General features: G+C 44.5%; 1 protein-coding gene across 2 annotated transcripts in view; it reads right to left on the bottom strand.

Annotated features, from left to right (window-relative positions):
* TMOD3 (tropomodulin 3) overlaps positions 1–20,368 on the bottom strand; it is a 63,419-nt gene extending 43,051 nt beyond the window's left edge. Inside the window, exon 1 of one of the 2 annotated variants that reach the window (XM_084754577.1) lies at positions 20,201–20,368. The gene's annotated coding sequence lies outside the window, so the exon portion shown is untranslated. Of the gene's footprint in view, positions 1–19,992; positions 20,016–20,200 lie in introns of those variants that run through there. The other variant, XM_084754578.1, reaches the window with a different exon arrangement.
* Between the last annotated feature and the right edge of the window lie 1,458 nt (positions 20,369–21,826).

Raw genomic sequence — 21,826 nt, 5'->3', positions numbered from 1 at the left:
TGGGTGGCTGGCCACTCACAACGCATGTGCCATGCCTGCACTACTGTTTCACAGAGGAACATTACTGTTGTATGTAGATAACAGCGCCTGGCTGTGTTCTGTTAACTCTTACTGCTTCTTATGTGTCATAGGGGAACATGTTTCTATGGCTTCAGCTTGTTTTTCCTTTTTAAAACAATGGAGAAGCCACTTCCTTGATTTTGGATTTTTTTCCAAGATGAAAGAACCTCCAGCTGTGCAGTCAACTTTTCTACTGCTAACCTGCATATAGCTTCATTCTGCTTCAACAAAGTGTCAACAGCTAGTGTTCATGGTACCTGACTGGCTCAAAACTCACACCTGCACTTTCTTGGACCCTGTCTTGACTGCACATTTCCCCTCAGCTCTTCTTTCTGAGGAGCATCTGTATGCTGACAGCAGGGTGACAGTGCTATGTCTCTGCTGTCCTCTGAGGACACGTTACTGAAAAGAGAACACATTCTGAATGAGCAGCAGCCACAGCCAATCTGGTGGACAATCTGGTGGACACGCGCGGCAACATGGACTAAAGGACGTTATATTTACTTCAATAAGCCAAGCACAGAGAGTCAAACACTGTAGGTTAATTTCATAGGCATTGAATAGATGTTTTTCAGGCTAGAAAGGTTGGGCATGGGAGGATGGGTAATGGGTACTAAACCGTAACTAGATAAGAATATGCTCTTGTGTTCTAGAGCAGTGACTTGGATCTGGCCTTCTGTCTGCTTTGGTAAGTGTAAATTGGAGCAGTTACATTATTCATGGATGTATTGTCTATCTCTGTCCATGGGCAACAGTGGGCAGCTGAACAGTTACAATGGCCTGCAGAGCCTAAAACATTTACTATCGGCCCCCCAAAGAATAAAAGCTGCCAACTCTGAGAAAAGTGCAAATTCCTCCTCACACAACACCGTTTACCAACTAGCTTAGCCAACTTCCCAGCACTGTCTCCAGCTGTCCCCTACCACGATGCCCATGGCTCTAAACAGGACCCAAACGAGATCCCCTGCACCCTACGTACTGTGCTTTCTTTCTCCAGAGGAAATACATTCTTTAATCATGTCAGTTTCCTCAGCTGAAGCCTCACTGAGTATCATAGCATCCCTAGAAATTTCCTTAGGCTCCATTCTCACACAACTATAACCTAACTTACTTGCATCTGTACCCACAAGGTCTACTCGTTTCCATGGAGAAACTGTTCACACCCTTATCTATAGCTACTCCTGGCCCTGGTGACCAGATCCCATCAATAAACAGTTCTGCTGTTGATGTCAGTGGTGGGGCTCTTTTCTTTCGTTTAAAAATAGGGTTTGGACACAAAAATTGCAGGGGGCCTGCTGGCACCAGGGACAACCAATCCCCCTGAAGCTTAACCAACAGCATCAAACTTCACCCTGTCCCCACAGCTCCATTTTCTGGTCCACAACTCTGCCTGCATTCCTGGAGGTGTGCTGGCACCAGGGACAAGACAGGAGCCTAGCATAACCGTCATTAGAGAGGTTTCACCCAGCAACTGATGGAAACTGATGCAGAGACCCACAGCCAAACATTAACTGGATCTTGGGGAATCCTCAGAACCCACCAGCCTGGGCCCACTGGGGCTCACAGAGACTGAACTGCCAACCAGAGTGCATGCATGGGAGGGACCTATGCCCCCTACACACAGTAACAACTGTGTAGCTCGGTCTTCATGCCGGACTCCTAAAGCAGGAGCAGGGCTGTCTCTGACTACACTGTCTATCTTTGGATGCCTTTCCCCTAACCAGGCTGTCTTATTTAGCCTCAATAGAAGAAGATCACCTAGTCTTACTGCAACTTGATATCCTAAGGCAGAGCTGATATTCAAGGGCGGCTCCCTCCCCTCTTCTGAGGGGATGGAGAAGGGTGGGCCAAGGGTTAGGGGGAGGCGAGGGAGGGACTGGAAGGAGAGGAGAAAGGAGTAGCTGGGTCAGATGTAAATGAATAAATAATAAAAAATAAAAATAGGGTATTATTACATATCCCAAGTTGGCTTTGAACTCAAAAGATCCTCTACCTCAGCCTCTAATGCTGGCCCATCAATACCAATTCAGTGTTAGTAAAACAAGTCAATGAACACTAGGACACATTTTTTTCACTTTAAAGAGGGTTTATAAATTACATAAATTTGGGCTGATAAGACGGCTCACAAGTAAAGACAATTGGCATTAAGCCTGAACCTGAGTTTGATCCCCAGGCCCCCCTGATGGGAGGAGAGTTGTTTTTTGACCTCTACCACGGCACACATACCCCTCCACTAACAACCAAACACTATAACCAAACCGTCACTGCACCTACCCTATACTACATATTTTCTCCCAGCTTCTCTTTTTACAGAGGAAGGTCTTAACACGCCCCTGCTAGAAAAGCTGCTGTGGAGTTACATAATTCAGAGATACAAGCTCTCAATATGCAAACCGTTAACCCCGTTTCATCATTTCTTTAGGGTAAGCTTGAAGTTTCCAGACTCTTCTATCTGATCTCTTTACACACACCTGATTATGCTGTTCTCTGGTTAAGTAGGCCCCAATGCAGATCATATCTCTACCTACAACAGGGCTGGGTAAACTATACATAGTGGCCTTCCTTCTTTCCTGCGCTCACCTACCTCCTGATGAATTTCATACATTGACCACTCTTGAACTTTACCTCCAATCTGGACCTCTCTTGTGAACACCATACCTGAAAAATAACTACTTATGTAAATTTTACCTGGATGACTAACAGTAATCCTGAACATAAATGTGCAGGAATTGACGTTTAACCCCAGCACTCAGGAGACAGAAGCAGTTGGATTTCTGAATTCAAGGCAAGTTTAGAGTAGCCATGTCTGTTACAGAGAAACTCTGGCTTGAAACAAAATAAAACACAACAAAGAACCACCCCTTGCCATCTTGCTCATAACAGTAAATGGAAACTTCACTTTCTTGTTGCTTTGGCCCAAAAATCTTCAAGTTGACCAACTTCTCACATTCTACATCCAAACCCCCAATCAAACACTATGTGTAAGCTGGTCTCAGTACCTCAGGCCTGAACTCCTGCACTAGCTTCCTGTGCAGCCAGGTCCTACAACAATGCCATACTCTACACTCTATAAAATATCAGTCATTTTCTTTTCCATGTATGTGTGTATGTAGAGCTGCACACGGATGGAGCTCAGAGGACGACCTCGGGTGGTAGTCCTTGTTTGATACAGTGGATGAGGCTAGCTTCCTCATCAGCCCCGGGGCTTTCCTGTCTGTCTCCCACCTCAGGGAGGCAGCGCTGAGGTTACAGACATGTTCTACCGTGCCTTATTTCACATGAGCTCTGAGGACTCCAACCCAGCGCTTCACCCACTCAGCTCCCTTCTCAGTCCAACGGAAGAATTTTCAATAGTAAGCTGACTAATTGTAATTGTTTATACTGAGGTACATAATGTGATATTTAAGCCTTACTGAGATAACTGTAGAAGCACACACAGTAAAAAGAAATAATACAGAGGGACTTCTTTCGCACTGTGTCCAGTTTCCCTTGGTAACATTTTGCAAACCTACGCAATTACTAGGAAGACACTGACGTTGACACATTCCATTGGTCTTACTTCATTTCCCTAGTTTTACATGCAATCTTATGTACGTATTTGTGCTACAGTCTAGTTTTTCACCAGCACAAATTCATGCCATCTACCACCACTGTCAAGATGAAGTTTCAACACAGAGGATTCCTCCTCATGTTGCCCTTCTCTAGCCACACCCACCTGCCTCTCACAACCAGCAAATGCTCATCTGACCTGTTCTAAACTTTTGTCATTTCAAAGATACTACTACATTCAGCTGGTTGTGGTGTCTCTTGTCTGTAATCCTGGCATCCCGGAGGCAGACAGGAGGATTTCTACAAGCTTAAGGCTAGCCTAGTCTACACAGTTCCAGAGCAGCCAGGGTTACATTAAAGAGATTGTTTCAAAAAGAAGAAGAGGAGGAGGAGGAGGAGGAAGAAGAGGAAGATGAGGAGGAGGAAGAAGAATCAATCATAAATACCTTTGAGATTAGCTTTTGTCATCAAATATAAATCCCTAGGAACTTATCCAAGTCACCTCATTAGTAGTTTGCTCTCTGCTGGAGTTCATAGTAATGTTATACATATTAATATTCAGATGTTGAGAGTCATTGGGAATGACTGTGTTTGCTTATCTTTTATGTGTGTGTGTGTGTGTGTGTGTGTGTGTGTGTGTGTGTCAGGGGGAGTTCTGGAAACCAAACATGCTATGTAAATACCCTACTACTAAGCCATACATCCAGCACCTAACTCCTCATCTTGAATATTACAAATAAGGTATGAAGATTCATGTACATTTTTTTGTGTGACCATAGCTAATAGCATTAACTTGCACTGCTCATGATACCTAATAGCATCAAATCTCAATAAAAACAACTCAAATGGTCTTACAGGGGCCCACAAGGACTCAAAAGATACCCTAAGCCCTCACTCACCTCTAACCATTCAACTCTTAACTCAAAAAGATCTTACTGCCCTTCCTCCAGCAGACCAGGCACACTTTTGCCTCAGTGCCTTTGTACCTGAATATTCCTGTACCTGGACTACTCTACACTCAGGCAGCTAAATGACTTGCTCTCTTTCTTAGGTCTCTGCTTAAATGTTAACTGGTTTTTGAGAACTGTTCATGCTTGCTTCTTACAAAACAGCAACCCTCACAGGTCCCCTACTTTTATGTTCCTTCCCTCTGTATGTATCATCAGGCATTGTAGAACAGATTTACTGATTCGCTGTCTATTCTGTCCCTGAACCCTAACTATAGTCAGGAAAGAACTTTGTTACCCTTTGCACCTGGAGTAAAATAGGTCACCACTAAGGACTAAAATGCAGCAACATAATTAACTCTGAAGTGGTAACTAAAACGCCCAAGTCACTTAAACAATTATCAAATTATTGAACTATTAACCTTTTAACTTTACATGACAGTTTCTCCTTTTATTTATTTATTTTTAAGCACTGTATCCCTTAGCTGGCCTAGAACTTGCTATGCACACCAGGCTAGCTCTGAACTCAAAGAGATCTGCCTGCCTCTGTCATCTAAGGGCTGACACAAAAAAGTGTGAACAGCCAGCCAATTTGGGGGGACTTAGTTTGTTTGTTTGTTTGAGGCAAGGCATCACTATGTATTTCCTGCTGGCCTGGACTTCCTGTATTATTTTAAAATAGGAAGCTATTTAATAAACAAAAAAGGGAACCAGCAAGACAAGTGATATGCTGCCAAACCTGACTGCCTGTGGTAGATTCCAACATGGTAGAAGAAGAAAACCAACTACTCAACGTTGACTGGCTTCTGACCACACATGCATGCCTCTGCCTCCTCCAATACATAAACTTAAACAAAAGGCTGGACGGAGTCCCAGCACTTGGGAGGCAGAGGCAGGTGGATTGCTGTGAGTTCGAGGCCAGCCTGGTGTGCAAAGTGAGTCTAGGACAGCCAAGGCTACGCAGAGAAACTCTGTCTTGAAAAACCAACCAAACAAACAAAAAATTAAATTAGAAAAAAACAATTAAAAAGCATAGCCCAGTACATTCTCCCACTGCCACATCCCGAGGTGAGTTGTTAAAGCTGATGTCTACCAGAAGCATAGGGAAAGAACACAGTGTGCAGTTGCTAGGCAGCTCAGCAAGGCCTGATAAAGCCAGAACAGAGAAGAGGTTTAACTAGATGTTTGTTAAAGAGAGCAAGGGCAACCTCAGAGAGGAAAGTAGCCAGACCACCTGAACAGGTTACTCACCACTTCAAAAGTAAGCTCTCGGCGTGAACCTCAGAGACTTTGGGGCTCCTATGTGAGTAACCTACCTGGCTCACTGCTGCAAGCCAGCTCCCTCCTCCCAGTGACCCCTCCTGTCTTTTCGGTGGAGTCATGGCAACAGGTGAGAAGCAGGGTGAGAGAAGCCACCCTGAGAACCAAAGATGAATGCCAAAACAGGCGTGCCCTTAGCGTGCTCAGTGTCAGCACCCATGTTTATACCAATAGTGGTTACTATTCCAAGTGCATAACAGAGGTATTAATCTGAGCTTTGTTTTGGTTTGGTTTTTTCCTCCCTTTTCCTCCCAAAGAAGTATAACTATACTCACTCATCTTTTTCCAAGAATGTTCTTACTCTACCAAGTTAATAAGAATTGAACTACTTACCAAAATTTTTTTTTAAACTAGGCTAGGTCTAGAAGAAACCACACTGAGAGTGAGCTGAATCCATGTAGTGAACACAGTAGTGTCTTTTCTCAGCTCTATGCCTCTCAGTTTCTTGGACTTAAAAAAAAAAAAAAAAAAGAAAAGAAAAAAGGATTTTGGAGTTGGGCATGGTGGCACATGCCTTTAATCCCAGCACTTAGTGAGTTTGAGGCCAGCCTGGTCTACAAAGCCTCAGCAGGGCGACTATGTGGGAGCTCACTAGGGGCTAAGATCTGGTCACTTCTTGGGATTTTAGGGGCTCAAGTCTTTCTAGGTGCAACAGGCATGATCTTAAAGAAACACCATTTAACTCAACCTTAAAAATGGAAAAACATAATGCTGACTTGTCCTATCACAGCCAAGATGAATAGTATACCAGCAGACAGGAAACACGTGAAAGCTGAATCATGCTAGGTAGGTATGAACATTTCAGAAAAGTGACTTGAAAAAAGATTAAAAGAAAGAAAGAAAGAAAGAAAGAAAGAAAGAAAGAAAGTGTTGTTAAGTACTAGAGGAAGAAAACTTAATGTGGTGTGACCACACTGGTGAAAGCTCCCACCATACCACGCAGACATTGAAAGCTCATCTCTTATCTCCATCACAAAAGTAAGATGTCTCTATGAAAACATAAATGCTCAACACACTGGTAAGTCCCAGGAGTGAATGCAAATCTGTTTCAGATGTAAGTTTACAATTGTGAGTAATGTTACAGTACCACTCAAGTGAACACACTGATTTCTTGCGTGTTGTGTATACTCGCAGCAGTCCCCTCTAGTTCTGCCTGCTGAGCACTGGCATTAAATACAGCCTTGAGGAGAAAGCCACAACTTTCAGCCATGGCCTCTTACTAAGATAACTCAAGTTGCAGGCAGTACTTCTGTTTCTGCCCAGCCTGGCACTCCTTGAGGTATACTTGATAAACCTGTTTGTGATATACTCAATAAACCTGTTTTCTTCCTACTTTGGTCTAAAGAGGAATTCATTTACTATCTATTGTTGCCAATCTACCACAATTTCTCTTATGGTTAAAAAAAAAACCCAAAAAGCTAGGAGTGGTGGTCACACACCTGCAGTGCCAACACTGGGGACGCAGAGGCAGGATAATGGTCACAGGGTTGAAGGATAGCTAAGTCTATATAACAAATTTCAAGAACTATACAGTGAGCCCCTATCTCAAGAAAGGAGGGGAGTGGGAGAAGGGAAGCTGAAATTTAAGGAAGGAGCCCTCTGGGAAACAGGGCTCTTCAAAGTTTAAATTTAATTTCAGGTCATAGTCTAGGGGAAATTAGTGGACCTCAATCATTTATTAACACCTGTCCCTTAAGTTTGATTTTCTTTGGTACAGGACATTTTTCTCCTAGTCTTTCTTCTGAGACAGGTTCTCATGTAGCGCAGGCCAGAACTCCTATAAAGGCAAGGGTGGCTTCCAACTCCAGGCCCTCCTGCACTTACCTCGCATGAGCCGCCACTTTCAGACAGGAAGAAGCTCTAATGGTTAACAAGAGGCCCTTATGGCACTTCCAGTTCTAAATACTGAGCTTTTAAGATTTATTTATTTATTATGTATACACTGTTCTGCCTGCATGTGTTTCTGCAGGCCAAAAGAGGGTACCAGATCTCATTATAGATGGTTGTGAGCTACCATGTGGTTGCTGAGAACTGAACTTATGACCTCTGAGCCATCTCTCCAGGCCATACTGAGCTTTTAAAAATGAATGAGTTTATAATAACTCTGGAAAGTTCTACAAGAACAATAGAGAAAAAGGAAAGCTGAAATAATAAGGAGAGTCTTCCAACGTGCAGTACGTAGCCAGTGGTATCTTTTCAGTTTTATATCATGTTTGCTCATTCACTCATTCATTTTTAAAGGACAGCTCACCTATATGCAGCATTTTGATTCTGCGCATGAAGAAGTAAGCGTTGCCTTGGATTTCCGAACTGTATACACCACACTCGGGTAACAGTGAAAAGTGCTTGGATGGAAAGAACAAAACAAGAACCACGAACACGCAACAGCTTGCCAAGAAGACTCGCACGGTCAGTGGGAGTGAGGCAGCAGCTTCCGTCCTCAGAACCACAAAGAGAAAAAGTCAGAACAAGAGTCTATAAAATCAATAGCAAAGACGTATTCAAATGCATGAGATCACATAATTTCCCAAGTTCCCCAGCTTTGGACTAAAGGCTGTGAGAGTCTGAAACTTGGACTGAGGCCAGTTTGGGGGGTTATTTTTTCCCTCAAGATCTTTCCCCCAGGGAAATATCAAGAGAAACAAGCTGCAAAGCTCCACATCTCTAAAAATTAATTGAAAAACAAGCAACAGCAACTCACACGCACACATCCTTATCTGCAGCCCTTGCTCCTTCCTCGGCAAGGTTCCAGGACCTAACCCAATCCTGGACCTCATGAAGAGGAAGGAGGCGGGCCCTCACAAAGCATCGTTCCCAGGCTGGAGACAGGCTGGCTCTCTGCTCGGGAGCAGCTCAGTCACCGAAGCACTCTTTTCCCACCACACTCATGTACTTTGGAGCGTTCTCGTTTGCTGAAATCCCCTTCTTGAACTACGGCTCACCAGGCAGCCTCTGTGCTGATCAGGCTGGCGGCCTCAGGGCCTCCTCACAGACACCAAGCTCACTGCTACCTTGCTGCTTCACTTGTTTCCTTCCCAGAGCGGTGACTACACATCTCTGTGACAGGCCCCCACCCAGCCCCAGATATCTCCATCCTATCCAAACCCTCACAGTTTAAGTCCAGCTCAAGCCTGTTCTTTCTCAAGCCTTTCCCATGTCCTCTAGCCACCCCGTCTCTTCCCTCCTCAGAGGCCAGCACCGCTTAGCCCGTCACACGTCATCGTTGTGTATCTTGGGCCTCAGCTGGTATGAATACCTGCACGTGAAGGCATTTCCTACACACCTCAGACACACAACATGCTTGTGATTTCTAGGGGACACCAATGGTCACTACTCTAACTTCAAGAGACTGTGTACACAGAAAGCCTTGTTATTATAAATTAATTTTATTTCTTTTCTTCCTTCCTTTCTTTCCTTATTGTGTGTGTGCATGTGTCAACACAGCACACTTGTGGAGATCAGAGGACAGCTTTCTGCAGTCAGCTCTCTCCTGCCACCATGGGAGTGTCAGGGATTGAACTCAGACTGTCAGGCTCGGTGGCAAGGCATGCGCCACCACCGCCTGGCTTCTTGTGATATTATAATAGCAGAGCTCATTTTAAGTGATTAAAAAACTCACTATAAGTGGCTGGAGAGATGGTTCAGTGGTTAAAAGCCCTGGCTGCTCTTCCAGAGACCCAGGTTCAATTCTCAGCCACTCACAACTGTTTGTACCTCTAGATCCAGAGGACCTGGTACCCTCACACAGACACACAGGTAGGTAAAACACCAATGCACATAAAATATATAAGAAGGAGATACTGTCTCAAACAAACAAAGAAAAAACTCACTATAAGCTTGGTGTGGTGGCACAAATCTTTAATTCCAGCACTTGATAAGCAAAGACAGGTGGACCTCAGAGTTCGAGACCAGTCTGGTCTATTGAACAAGTCTCAGGACAGTTGGGGCCCCACAGAGAAACCCTGTCTTAAAAACAACAACAGCAAACCCCCTCACTATACTATAGCTCTAAAAATACATATCCCTAGGGGGAGGGTAAAGAAAGGTTGATAAACAGGTATTAAGCTACACAGGCGAAGAAGTCCTGGTTGCTGTGATAAAAATGTACAATACATTTAAAAATGCCCAAAGAAGAGGTTTTGACAATGCTGGGCATTAGGAAGTGATAAATGTTTGAGGAGATGACTTTGACCTGATCTGGACATTAAGGAACACCTGTAGTTATACATACTTACCACCATATTATAATGATACGCATTTTTTATACATTGGGTCAGATAACTTAAAAAACAGTGACATGTAACACAAACAAAGGAAAACCATGTGAGATGACCAAAATAACAAGAACCACAGAGTTAGTGGAGGAGCTCTGGGAAGGAGAGATGGGAGGGAGTAGAAATGGAAAGAAAAACAAATCAATATTAAGGCTGTGACAGCTGAAGAAAGCAGAACTGACGAAAGAAAGGACGTCTCAGAAACTGTGGCTATTGGCCAAGAAGCAGGGTACAAGGTCTGCTTTAGCACAGGTTCTTTAACAGGACATTTTCCCTTTCATAGTGAGAGAACGCAAGAAACCCACACAGAAACAAAAGGCCACTTGGAAAAGAAACAAGGTCAACAAGAGCCAAGTGAGGGCCCAAACAGAAGCCCAAGACAAATCTAAAACTATCACAACTGTAAGTATTACTTTTAAGTGGTAGAGTGAAACTGGCTGTATTTTAATTATATCATAGAGAAACACTTCAAAAAATATACATACATACATACACACATACATACATGTGTATGTGCATGTGTGCATGATGTGTATCTGTGAAGACAGGCACCTCCGTGGCATGACACACACAAGGAGACTAGAAGACCACGTTGGGAGATGGCTATCAGGCTTACACAGCAAGACTCCTACCTGCCAGGCCTCTCATCAGCCCAAAGTTCATTTCTTTACTTGAGCCTCTCAGGTCGATAAAGGACCACACCCCATACTCCAAAACAATGAAGAAAAAGCAGAACACACTTCATTTGCATATATTTTATATGCAAAGTTCTTTATCACTGACATGAGAATAATATATAATATATAATATAATATGTAGTAATACATCATTTAGTAATCCTGTATAATACTAATATCCTGTGTTACTGGTTAAAAACAACCTGAGGCTCAGAGAAAAGAGAGCTGCCCAGGAGAATGTGCTTCTCAGTTGAACAAGGCCTTAGAGCCCCTGCTTCCCACAATCTCACACTACTTCTGTAAAACATTCCATTTCTACCACACTCACTAGCAGTCACTATTGTCAACAATTTCTATCATGTCACTAATACTTCACATTAACAGAAGCCAATTAAATCAAGGTGACTGAGAGTGAGCCACAGCTGGGTATAAAAGAGAAGGAAAAACAAAGTAAAACAAAAAGTGGAAAGCAATTTAATATATTTACGAAAACCTTTAAAACCCAGAAAGTAACTGCATACTACAGTAAAAATATTATCTAAAAGACAACATTAAAATATTATATCAAGGCGCTGGAGAAACGACAGTTCGGTGAGTCACTTGCTACTTCTGCAGATGACCTGAGCTTGATTCTTGGCTCCCAATCTCCTCTCGGCTCCCGGGGATCCAATGCCTCTGGCCTCTAAGGCACCCATGTGCACACACACAACAAAGTGAAAATAAATAAATTAATATCCTTCTTTTATTCTTCCAACCCAAGCAAGACAGATCAAATCTGATTTGTAGAGTTGGGAGACAAAGTCTAATTTGGAAGATTATACATCATCAAATCTGGAACTCCATAAAACAAGCACGAGCCACATTTAAACTGAGCCGAGGGGCTGGAGATACAGTTGTGCAGCAGGAGTACTTGCTGCTCTCACAGAGAACCTGGGTTTGGTTCCTAGAGCCCACATGGCGTCACCTTACAACCACCTGCCGCTCCATCTTCAGGGGGTGCGTTTGCCCTGTTCAGGCCTCCACATGCACCAGGCACGCACACGGCGCACGTGCATTCATGTAGGAAACACTCCTATACTTGAAATAAAAATAAATCTTAAAGGAAAATAAGCCGGAGCCTAAAGGTTGAGGATGTACCTTAGTGGCAGAGCACTTGTCTAGCATGGGCAAGGCCTGGAGTTTGATCCTCAGCAATAAACAACTGAAATGAATGAAAAAAATACATTAATAAATAAAAGCCAGGCAGGGTGGTTAATGCCTATAATCCCAGCCCTCAGGCTTGCCACTGACTTCGAGGCCAGCCTGGGCTACATTGTGAGACCCTGCCTCACAAAACCAAAACAACAACAACAACAAAAACCCTAAAGTTTGAGGAAAAGCATGACATGAAAAAGCAGAAAATCCCAGTCTGTAGGGAAGATGATGGGGAAGGGCTGTGCAAGAGAGTAAGTCCAGACATTAGTTTTAGATTCAAGACAACTCCAGTAAACTTAATAGTCAAGACAAATTATGTCATATTTACCATTACTTTTTAAATAGTAAGTAGTATCCTAGAGTGGTGAAGAGGCACAGAAAAGAGCCAGGGAAGCCAAGCCGGCCCCTGAGCCAGGAGGCTGGCGTGGGGTTGGGCATGTTTCTTAGAGGCCACTCTGAGTCCCCGCTGTAGCTCATTTCTGGGAGCTCGGTGGCTTTATAATAATAATCCACAGCAAGAAGCTTAAAGAAGTTTGTATTCCCTGAGACCCAAGAGATGAAAGCCATCTACTTGGGAAAGTGAAACAACCTAGAGCTACTTTAAAAAAAAAAACAAGGCAATATGTAATTAGCAGCCCAAAGCCATGGGCCTGACAATTAGTGCTGTGGTGGTTCCAAGGTAACGCTGGGTGGTCAGAAAGAGGCAGAGTCAGCTAAAGAGGGAGCAAAGCATGGAGGATGCAAAAGAACGAAGCCTAGGCTAAATGGCAGCAGGGACTACAGCCAGTGGACGGAAAGGAAGAAAAAAGTAAAGAGAAAAAGGGCTGATAAAAAAAAAAAATCAGTACACAGGACCTGCAAGGTGGTTCAGGGGTAAAGACATTTGCTGTCTGTAACCAAGTTCATCCCAGAAGGAGAAAACCAACTCACACAAACCAATATATGTGAAAGAGAGGTTTGAGACCATTCAAGGCTACACAGGGAGATACTGTTTCCAAATAGAACAAAAAATTGTGAGAGATGGCTCCGTAGTTAGCAGTGCATACTGCTGTGACAGAGGACCTGAGTTCAGTTCCCAATCCTCATGGGCAGCCACTCAGACTCACCCGTAACTCCAGTGCCAAGGGGTCTGATATCTTTTATGGACTCTGAGAGGGACCTGCAATTAACAGTACACACACACACACACACACACACACACACACACACACACACACACACAGACACAGAGAGAGAGAGAGAGAGAGAGAGAGAGAGAGAGAGAGAAAGAGAGACAGTGAGAGAGAGAGAGAGTGAGAGAGAGAGAGAGAGGGAGGGAGGGAGAACTTTAAAAAAATGGACAACAAAAAAAAAGCAGTCCAGTCTCCATGCTTTTCTACTTCCTATCCTTACATCATCACATTGTTTTACTACAACCTAAAATATCCTTTCCCCCACTGTGTTCAAATATTTTTATATTCTTCAGAGACCAGTACAAACACTTCCTTGAAGGCAATTCCCTAGTGTCCTACTCAGAAGACAAGGCCAGACCTCAGGTTTAGTCTTGGGGAGGGGAGAGAGCACCAGTGAGTTTGGTTTCTTCTGCAGCAAGGGGGACGCAGAGGCTGAACCACCCATATCCAGGGATTCCCCGGGAAGGGTCTGCTGGAGGTAAAACCATACTGCTCTGCCTCAGCCCCTCCCCTGCATGTTCTGTGCTTTATGGCAATACCTTTAGGGCAATAACTTTAGGGCAAACTGCAGGAAAAAAATGAGGGGTGGGGACCAGGTGTCAACTCTGAAACACTTGTGCAGTAAGAGCCCACCAAGAAGAAAAATACACCCTCAAGTTGTACGAAGTCTTGTCACCATTGCCCAACATCAGGGCTGACTGAAGGGTGCACACATTTAATTTGAACCTAACTTGATCCATTCATAGCTGAAGGGCAATCTCCCTTTTGGTGCTATACACCCCAAGGGAATGAGTTCCTTAACAACTCCTCATTAGTTATAACAAAAGACCCACAAAACCAATATACTCTGTTTTATGATTTTACAAATGGGAACCCAGGGTGTGTAATTATTAGTAATAGGATCCTGCTCAATAAGGGACTTCTTTTTCAGTAAGTTAAGGACTAACAAATCCATACACATATTAAATAATATGCACTTGCCAAACATTTACTACAGACTCTCTGGTGCCTGGGTCGGAGGCATGCTTCACTACTCCAGCATACTCTATGGGTATTTAACACACAGCCAGACTGATGGGCCGCGCCTGTATCCTGCAGGAGCCAGAAACAGGAGGATGCTGGGGACCTGAGGCCACGGTTGTGTAGTGAGCTCCAGGCCAGTCAAGAGATACATAGAAGACCCTATCTAAAAATTTAACAAGTTGCCTTGCCATGGTACTCTTAGCAGTATGCCCTCATTTTTCCTACTTTATCTTTCATCCATTTTTCTCACATACACTTCAGGAGTATTTATATTATATTCCTGAATTTATATAAATTCAGGATGTATTTATAATGATGCTACAAGTTGGCTATGTCCAGACAGGAACTGTTTATCCGCAAAAGGTTATTGCTGTCTATCAGTAACCTTAGTTCGTAGGAGTGTCTGTGAGTGTTTGTGTTCCTTCCCTAGGGTGTGGGTGTAAGTGCTTGAGCATAGTACCCTAGGGAGTGTATACTTTTACAGGTCAATAAAAGGTCACTCCTATCAAGGAATCTTAATAGCATTATAGCCATTTTCTCTTAGGAGTACCAGGGTTGAGCTGAGGATACAGCACAGTTGGTGAGTGCCTGTCTAGCATACACAAAACCCTGGGTTGGATCCCTATCACCACAGAAAACCAAGGCTGGTAGTACACGCCTGTAACCCTAGCAGTTGTGAGGGGAAGGCAAGAGAGTCAAAAGTTCAAGGTCTCTTCAGCTACATAGGCTACAGAGAAACCTTTAAAAAAAAAAAAGTCAACAAGATGGCTTAGTGAGGTCAGAATTCTTGCTAGCAAGCCTGATGACCTAAGTTCAACTCCTGGGACCCTAAAGGTAGTGGAACATAACAGATCCCTATGAGCTCTGCTCTGACCTCCACACATGTACCATGATGGCACATGGCCACACAGTACACATCATAGACACATACAAAATAAATAAATGTTAATTTTAAAAGGGGGGGGGGAAAGGAGGAGGGACAAAGATGTCTACCAGACATGGGGTGGCTAACCCTGTAATACCAGCACTTCCAGAGCTGACACTCCTGCCACAATTAATAAGTTAAATAGTAAGTTCCGGGCCAAGCCTGAACTACACAGTGACCTGTAAAACAAACAAGCAACAAGTACATGTGAAAGAAGCCAGTCACAAAGGGTCAGCTGTTATATGATTCATATGACGTGACACATATGGTGACTGCTAGTGGTAAGAGGTTTCTTTCTAGCATGAGAAAATGTTCTAGAACGAATTGCAGTACAGGCTGCTCAACTCTTTAGCATACTAAAATCCACTGACATTAGGAGCACACATTATTGTTTTGTTGCATCTGCTTTGAGACAAAGTCTCATTTAGCCCAGGCTGGCCTTGAATTCTACTTACCCAGTGCTGGGTTATAATGTTGGCATTATTGCTTTTCTTTGGCCCCTTAGGGATTACATTTAAGTGGGTAAACTGTATGGCAGGGAGAGGAAGGCATTTCTTGGTCAAGATGTAAGAAACACTAATCATAAAAAAGAGCAACATTCCACTTCAAGATAAGAGTTAATGACGGGACCAACAAGATGACTCAGCAGCTAAAGGCGCTTGATCCACATGCTGAAGAGAATTGACTCACACAGACTGTCTGTGACCTCCACACAGGCATCACAGCACGTGGGCACCTACACACACACTAAAAAAAAAAAATGTAAAAATTCTATTCTCAAGATACAGGCTAATGATTTTGTTTCCGAAGAAAGTTTAGAGAACGCATGCACTTTCAACCATTTACCACTGTGGATTATTAGAACCTCTCTCTAGTCCTTCCGTACTACAAAGTATCAAAACAAAACAGTCTCGGCAGAGGTCTGTGGGAAGGCCTGAGGACGGGAGTTTGATCCCCAGTACCCACATAACAGTCAGGCAGCATGTGCTTGTAATCCCAGAGTTGGGAAGGAGGAGACAGGAGGATCTTGGGGTGCAGTGATTGACTGACTCAGGGAGCTCCAAGTTCAGTATGTAACCCTGTCTCAGAAAAATAAGGCAGAGCCTGGTGTGGTGGCGCATACCCTTAATCCTAGCACTGGGAAGGCAAAGGTGGGAGGATCTACGTGAGCTTGAGGCCAGCCTGGTCTATATAGTGAGTTCCAGGACAGCCGGGGCTATGGAGAAAGATCCCGTCTTGGAAAAAAGCACCTGGCTTCCACGCAAATACACACTCACGTGAGTATATATACATAAATATACACTCACTAATCGGGTTCAGACGGATATAAGAACATATGCTCAGATTTATTTATTTTTATAATTAGCAAACAGAATTTGACTCACAATTTTAATATCTAACAGGCTAATGGACCATCACAAATTAAATAATATTTGTTTTCCTTTCAATATAATTTTACACTTACGATTTTAAATGATCTGACATAAAACCGAGAAGAGCAAGTGTAAATCAAATGTCAACGGGAAGTCAATGACCAGCAAGCAGTGACACACTGCTTTGGCTACAATTATAGCCTACACACTAATGCCCTCCCGGATGCTTCTAATCGGGAACTCCTGGCAGGGCGTGGGCTCACACTTCTAACTCCAGCACTAGGGAGGCTGAGTGGAGAAGGCTGCTGTGAGTGTGCAAATAATCGAAGCACGGTGAGTCCAGGTCAAACTGGGCTCCAGAGTAAAACCCATTAACAAACAAAACAAAAATTCCCGAGTCGTGGCACATGCTCACAATGCTGGCAGTCTGGAAGCGAAGGCAGGAAGCTCATGAATTCAAACCTAAACAATAACACCAGAGTACAGGCCGACCCAGAACAGCATGAAAGCCATTTTCTCCCACTATCTCTATCTCTTTCACGTTTTCCCCTCCCTCTGTTGATCTCTACTCCAGGTATATATTTATACCTGCAGACACAACCCTACTGATAACAGTGCTTACGTCTAGTTGATTTTCCTGTATTCAGATCATCTTAAATTCCAAATAAATGTATAAAATAACACTGTACTCTATGTAGATATGTCACACACACTCCAACATGACAGAAAGGGATGGCCTGGGAGAACGGATGACAAACACATGGAAACAGATTAACATACAACTACCGCATGTTTCTGCTTCCTACAAACAGCACCTACAAGTGCTCTGAACCAGTACACAGGCATAGTTGCAAAGAAAGTAAGCATCTACACACAGGAATCCTATCTTACACACATCAGGAGCCCAAGAAAATGTCTGGGATAGAGTGCTGAATTAACTACCAAATGTGAATGCAAACAACTGAGGAAGGAAAAGGAAGAAAGCTGAGAGTATATAGAAAAAAACAAAACAAAACAAAACCCCAAAAACAACAAAGGAGAAGCCAGCATGGTGGCACCCACATGTAATTCCAGCACAAGCCTAACTTCGCCACAATGTAAATTGGAGGCCTGTGTGGCCTATGTGAGACCCTGTCTCAAATAAAAATTTTCTATATTGAAAATTAGACAAGTCCTGGATATATATATATCTGATATCACAATTATGAGCACCTGTCTTAAAAGAACCATTATAAGCCCCTTGAAGTAACTTCAAAAATTATCTTCCCATCTTGGTTTTCTTTTTTCTTTTTCTTTCTTTTTTTTTTTTGGTTGTTTCTGTTTTTCGAGACAAGGTTTCTCTGTGTAGCCTTGGCTGCCCTGGACTCTGTAGACCAGGCTGGCCTCGAACTCACAGCGATCTACTTGCCTCTGCCTCCTGGGTGCTGGGTCCGCGCCCAGCCACACCCATCTTGGTTTTCAAAGTGTGATTTCTACCAACTTTGAGAGATGCACGTTCTAGACTCCACTTCAGATGAACAGGCACGTGACTTACGCATGCTAAATGTGGAAAGCTCTGCCCTCCATTAGGCCCTTAGGTTCTTTCTGTTGTACTGAACCTGCGGTTTAATAAGCCAGTTCTGGGGAGCTGAAAACAATCGCTTGGCTCCTGTGGTGCTGGGATCCAGCCTAGTCCCTTACGTGCTATGCAAGCATTTAATTATCGAGCTACGTCTCCAGCCTGAAATAAAATTGTGATTACACTGAAAACCAAGAATTGTGATGGGATCTGACCCATAAGGATGTAATGTCAGGTAAAATGTGGCCTAAAGGTCTATCACAAAGATGAAAAAAAAATTTAGCTATAGGGCAGCAATATCACGAACACACTTCTCTTTGTTCTTGTCTAGCATAGAGGTTGGAATGATACGCATGTAGCCGAGGTTTCCCAAATGGATTAATTTCTTAATAGTCTAGAAGGAGGGACAAGGGATATGGTTCAGTGGTTATGATCCAGGAAGACATAACATCGACTTCCAGGCTTCCACATGCATGTTCACACATGTGTGAACACATCTGCATAGACCCAAACACACACACACACACACCCCAGGATGCTAGGACGATCATGGGGTTACCTGGTCACCATCAATTGCTGGGAGACAGATGCAAAGGCAAGGGAGGTTCTTCTAAGATCGGAATATAATGGAATGCACACTGTAGAGCTGGAGATGGGATTCTAACTGTAACTGTAGAGTTTTTTTTTTAATCTATTTATGTGTATATATATATATATGTCTGTGCCAGCTTGTCTGTATGTGCACTATATGCATCATGTGTCCAGGGCTTGTAGAGACCAGAAGAGGGTACTGGATGCCCTGAAACTGGACTTACAGATCGTTGTAGGTCATGTGATGTGGGGGTGCTAGGAACTAAACCTAGGTCGTTTGAAAGATCAATATGTGCTCTGAGTCTAAGCAAAGTTATTCTTCTAAAATACTGGCAGGTCAATTGATTCATCAACTTAATATGAAAAAACAAACAAACAAACAAACCAAAACCAAAAAACCCCATTCTTGAAAATGCTCAGAAAAAGAAATACGAGCTGCACAAAAATGTCAGAAACCCAAGAAGGCTGCACAGGGCTAGCAAATCTCCACAGGCTCACTTCCTGTTTAAGTACGACCTCCTGGGAAAAGTTTTACTGCAGCGTTCATTACCAAATAGATGACTGTGGGTTTTAGGGAAGGCAGAGGGCAAGTTGGAAATGCGATTCTTTGCTGAACATGAAAGAAGACGAGAGCGAGGGGGGGGGGGCGCGGGCTGGGGGTGGGGGGTAGAAAGGGAACAGGAAAAAGAATTCAAAAGGGGAAAGGAGATTCTTAAACACAACCGAGAAGACTAGAAAACGCAAAAGAGAGGAGAAAGAGACGGGGGGGGGGGGGCGGAAAGAAAGTAAAAATTGGGTCTGTTTCCCATTTTTGTTTGTAATCAAAATGTAGGTTTGCGGAGGAAACGCATCAACTTCTGTAAGCAAAAATATAACGACCTAGTCACGTCCTCAAAACAAACCCGTCGTCAGCTTCACAGCCGGCCCCAGCTGTGCTGCGCAGGAGGCAGAAATTTATTCTAAGGAAGAGCAGAGCACAGCAGATAGATCAAAATGGCCAATGCAAGACGCCAGATTTCAATCACGAAAAGGGTGTGTCCCAAGGATTGTGGGTTCCCTCCCAACCGACAGCAGGGGCATGCGAGATGATGGCTCGGGTAGAGAGAGTGGGGCGATGCCTGGACGGCTTGCCAGCCCACGCGGGTTCAGGAGCATCAGCCGGTCCCAAACCCAGACGGCTAGTCCCGAACCCCCCATGCAGACTTTCCCCGAACTGGAGGAGGCCGGTCCCGAACACTAGGTGGCGGGCCCCGAACCCCAGCCGGCGGGTCCCGAACCCGAGAGACGGTCGGCCCCGAACCCCCAGCTGGCCGGTCGCGAGTGACTCACCGACAGCTCGGAGCCCTGCGCGCCTGGCCGCGGGCGACACCCGGCACACCTCGCCGTTCCGGAATGGCCCGGCACCCTCCGCTCCCTAGCGAGGCCCGCGGGGAAGGAGCGGGAAGCACAGCCGCTCCCTCCTCGGTCGCCCAGGCCGGAGCGACCCGCTGCCGCGCCCGCCGACGGACTTCCTGGAAAGCACGGTCGCTGAACTCACCTGTCCGGCCGCCGACCCCTGCGGTCCACAAGGTTTGAATCGCTCCTCTCAGAGCCCGCACTCCGCAGTGCCTGAAGTTCAGGGAGGCGACGAGTCCTCCGGCCAGCTGCCCCGAAACCCTACCGCGCTGTCGGTGCTGCTGGTTCTCCCCCCCGCCCCACTACTCCCTTTCCCCTCCCATGCGCGTGCGTACTCTTAGGACAGGCTGCATCCTGGGAGTTGTAGTTCGAGGGAGAAGGGCGCGGCTCCGTACGGATCACGTTCTTTACTAGGGGAAGGGTGTTATAACAGGCTACAGATACCAGGACTAGAAATATGCTTTCCGCTCCTGTACATAACCTGCCTGCAACCCTCTGGGAGTAGAAAGCCTTTCTAGAGGCTTGGGGCGGGGGTGTAATAGGTTTCCTTCTTGCGTAAGTGGGCCTTTTATAGAGCAAGTCTTGTCATGGAAGGCAGATAAACGCTGAGGGGCTGGGGTTGTAACACAGTTGGTAGAGTGCTTGCTGAAGGACACACAGAGCCCTATATTTAATTCCAAGCAATGCATGAACTGGGTGCGGTGTTACGTGTCTGTAATCTCAGATCCTAGCACTTGAAGGGGGATGGGGGGGGAGGAGAATCAGTTTAGGGTAATATTCATCCAGCTACGTACTGAGTTCAAGGCCAGTCTGGGCTTAATGAGATTTTCCTTTTAAGACTAACTCAGAACCCTAGATGTGGCGGTGGCACATATCTTTGATTCCATCACTTGGGAGGCAGAGGCAGGCGGATTGTTGTGAGTTCTAGGCCAGCCTGGTTTACAAAGTGAGTCCAGGGGGCTGGAGAGATGGCTCAGAGGTTAAGAGCACTGACTGCTCTTCCAGAGGTCCTGAGTTCAATTCCCAGCAACCACATGGTGCCTCACAACCATCTATAATGTGATTTGATGCCCTCTTCTGGCCTGCAGGTGTACATGTAGGCAGAGCACTGTATACAAAATAAATAAAGATCTTTAAAAAACAAAAACAAAAACAAAAAAACAAAGTGAGTCCAGGACAGCCAAAGCTGTTATACAGAGAAACCCTGTCTCAAAAACAAAGAAACAAAAGAAAGAAACAAACAAAAAACTAGCTCAGAGAAGAAAGTTTCATAAGAAACCACAGGGTGTAGTGCCCCTAACACAAAAGAGGAGTAAAGATGAAAATAGAGTTAGATTTCATTAATGCACACAGCCAGGAAAGGAACAGATAGGAGCTACATGAACTTTACGTTTAAGCATAGCAAGAACTGGGGGAGCCAGCAAGAAGAATGTGTAATTGAGCAATCCTGGCTGGTCATTGTTTCAGTCTGGTTCTACAAGGTGGTCCAACTAGTCCCTCCTGCCTGAGGGGACAATATCGTTCTCAGAAGATGACTGCTCATGTTCCATTCTGGGTAGGATGCCCTCATCTGGGAGGTGGGCTGACCTGGGATCCTCTGATGTTCCTGGAATCCAAGGTGACCTTAGGTGCCTTTAGGGAGGAATTGTAACAGCCGACTATAAGATGTCTCAGTTACTTTGTTTTATTTTATCCTTGAAGCGGGGATGAGCTAGGACAGGTATCACAGGTGTCTGGATAGGCATTCCTTGAATGATGCACATGCCTC

This window comes from Acomys minous (assembly GCF_964271855.1).
Source record: "Acomys minous genome assembly, chromosome: 13".
In the NCBI taxonomy this organism is placed as follows: Eukaryota; Metazoa; Chordata; class Mammalia; order Rodentia; family Muridae; genus Acomys; species Acomys minous.
The sequence above is the reverse complement of the archived record's forward strand: the minus strand, read 5'-3'. Positions and strand labels throughout refer to the sequence as shown.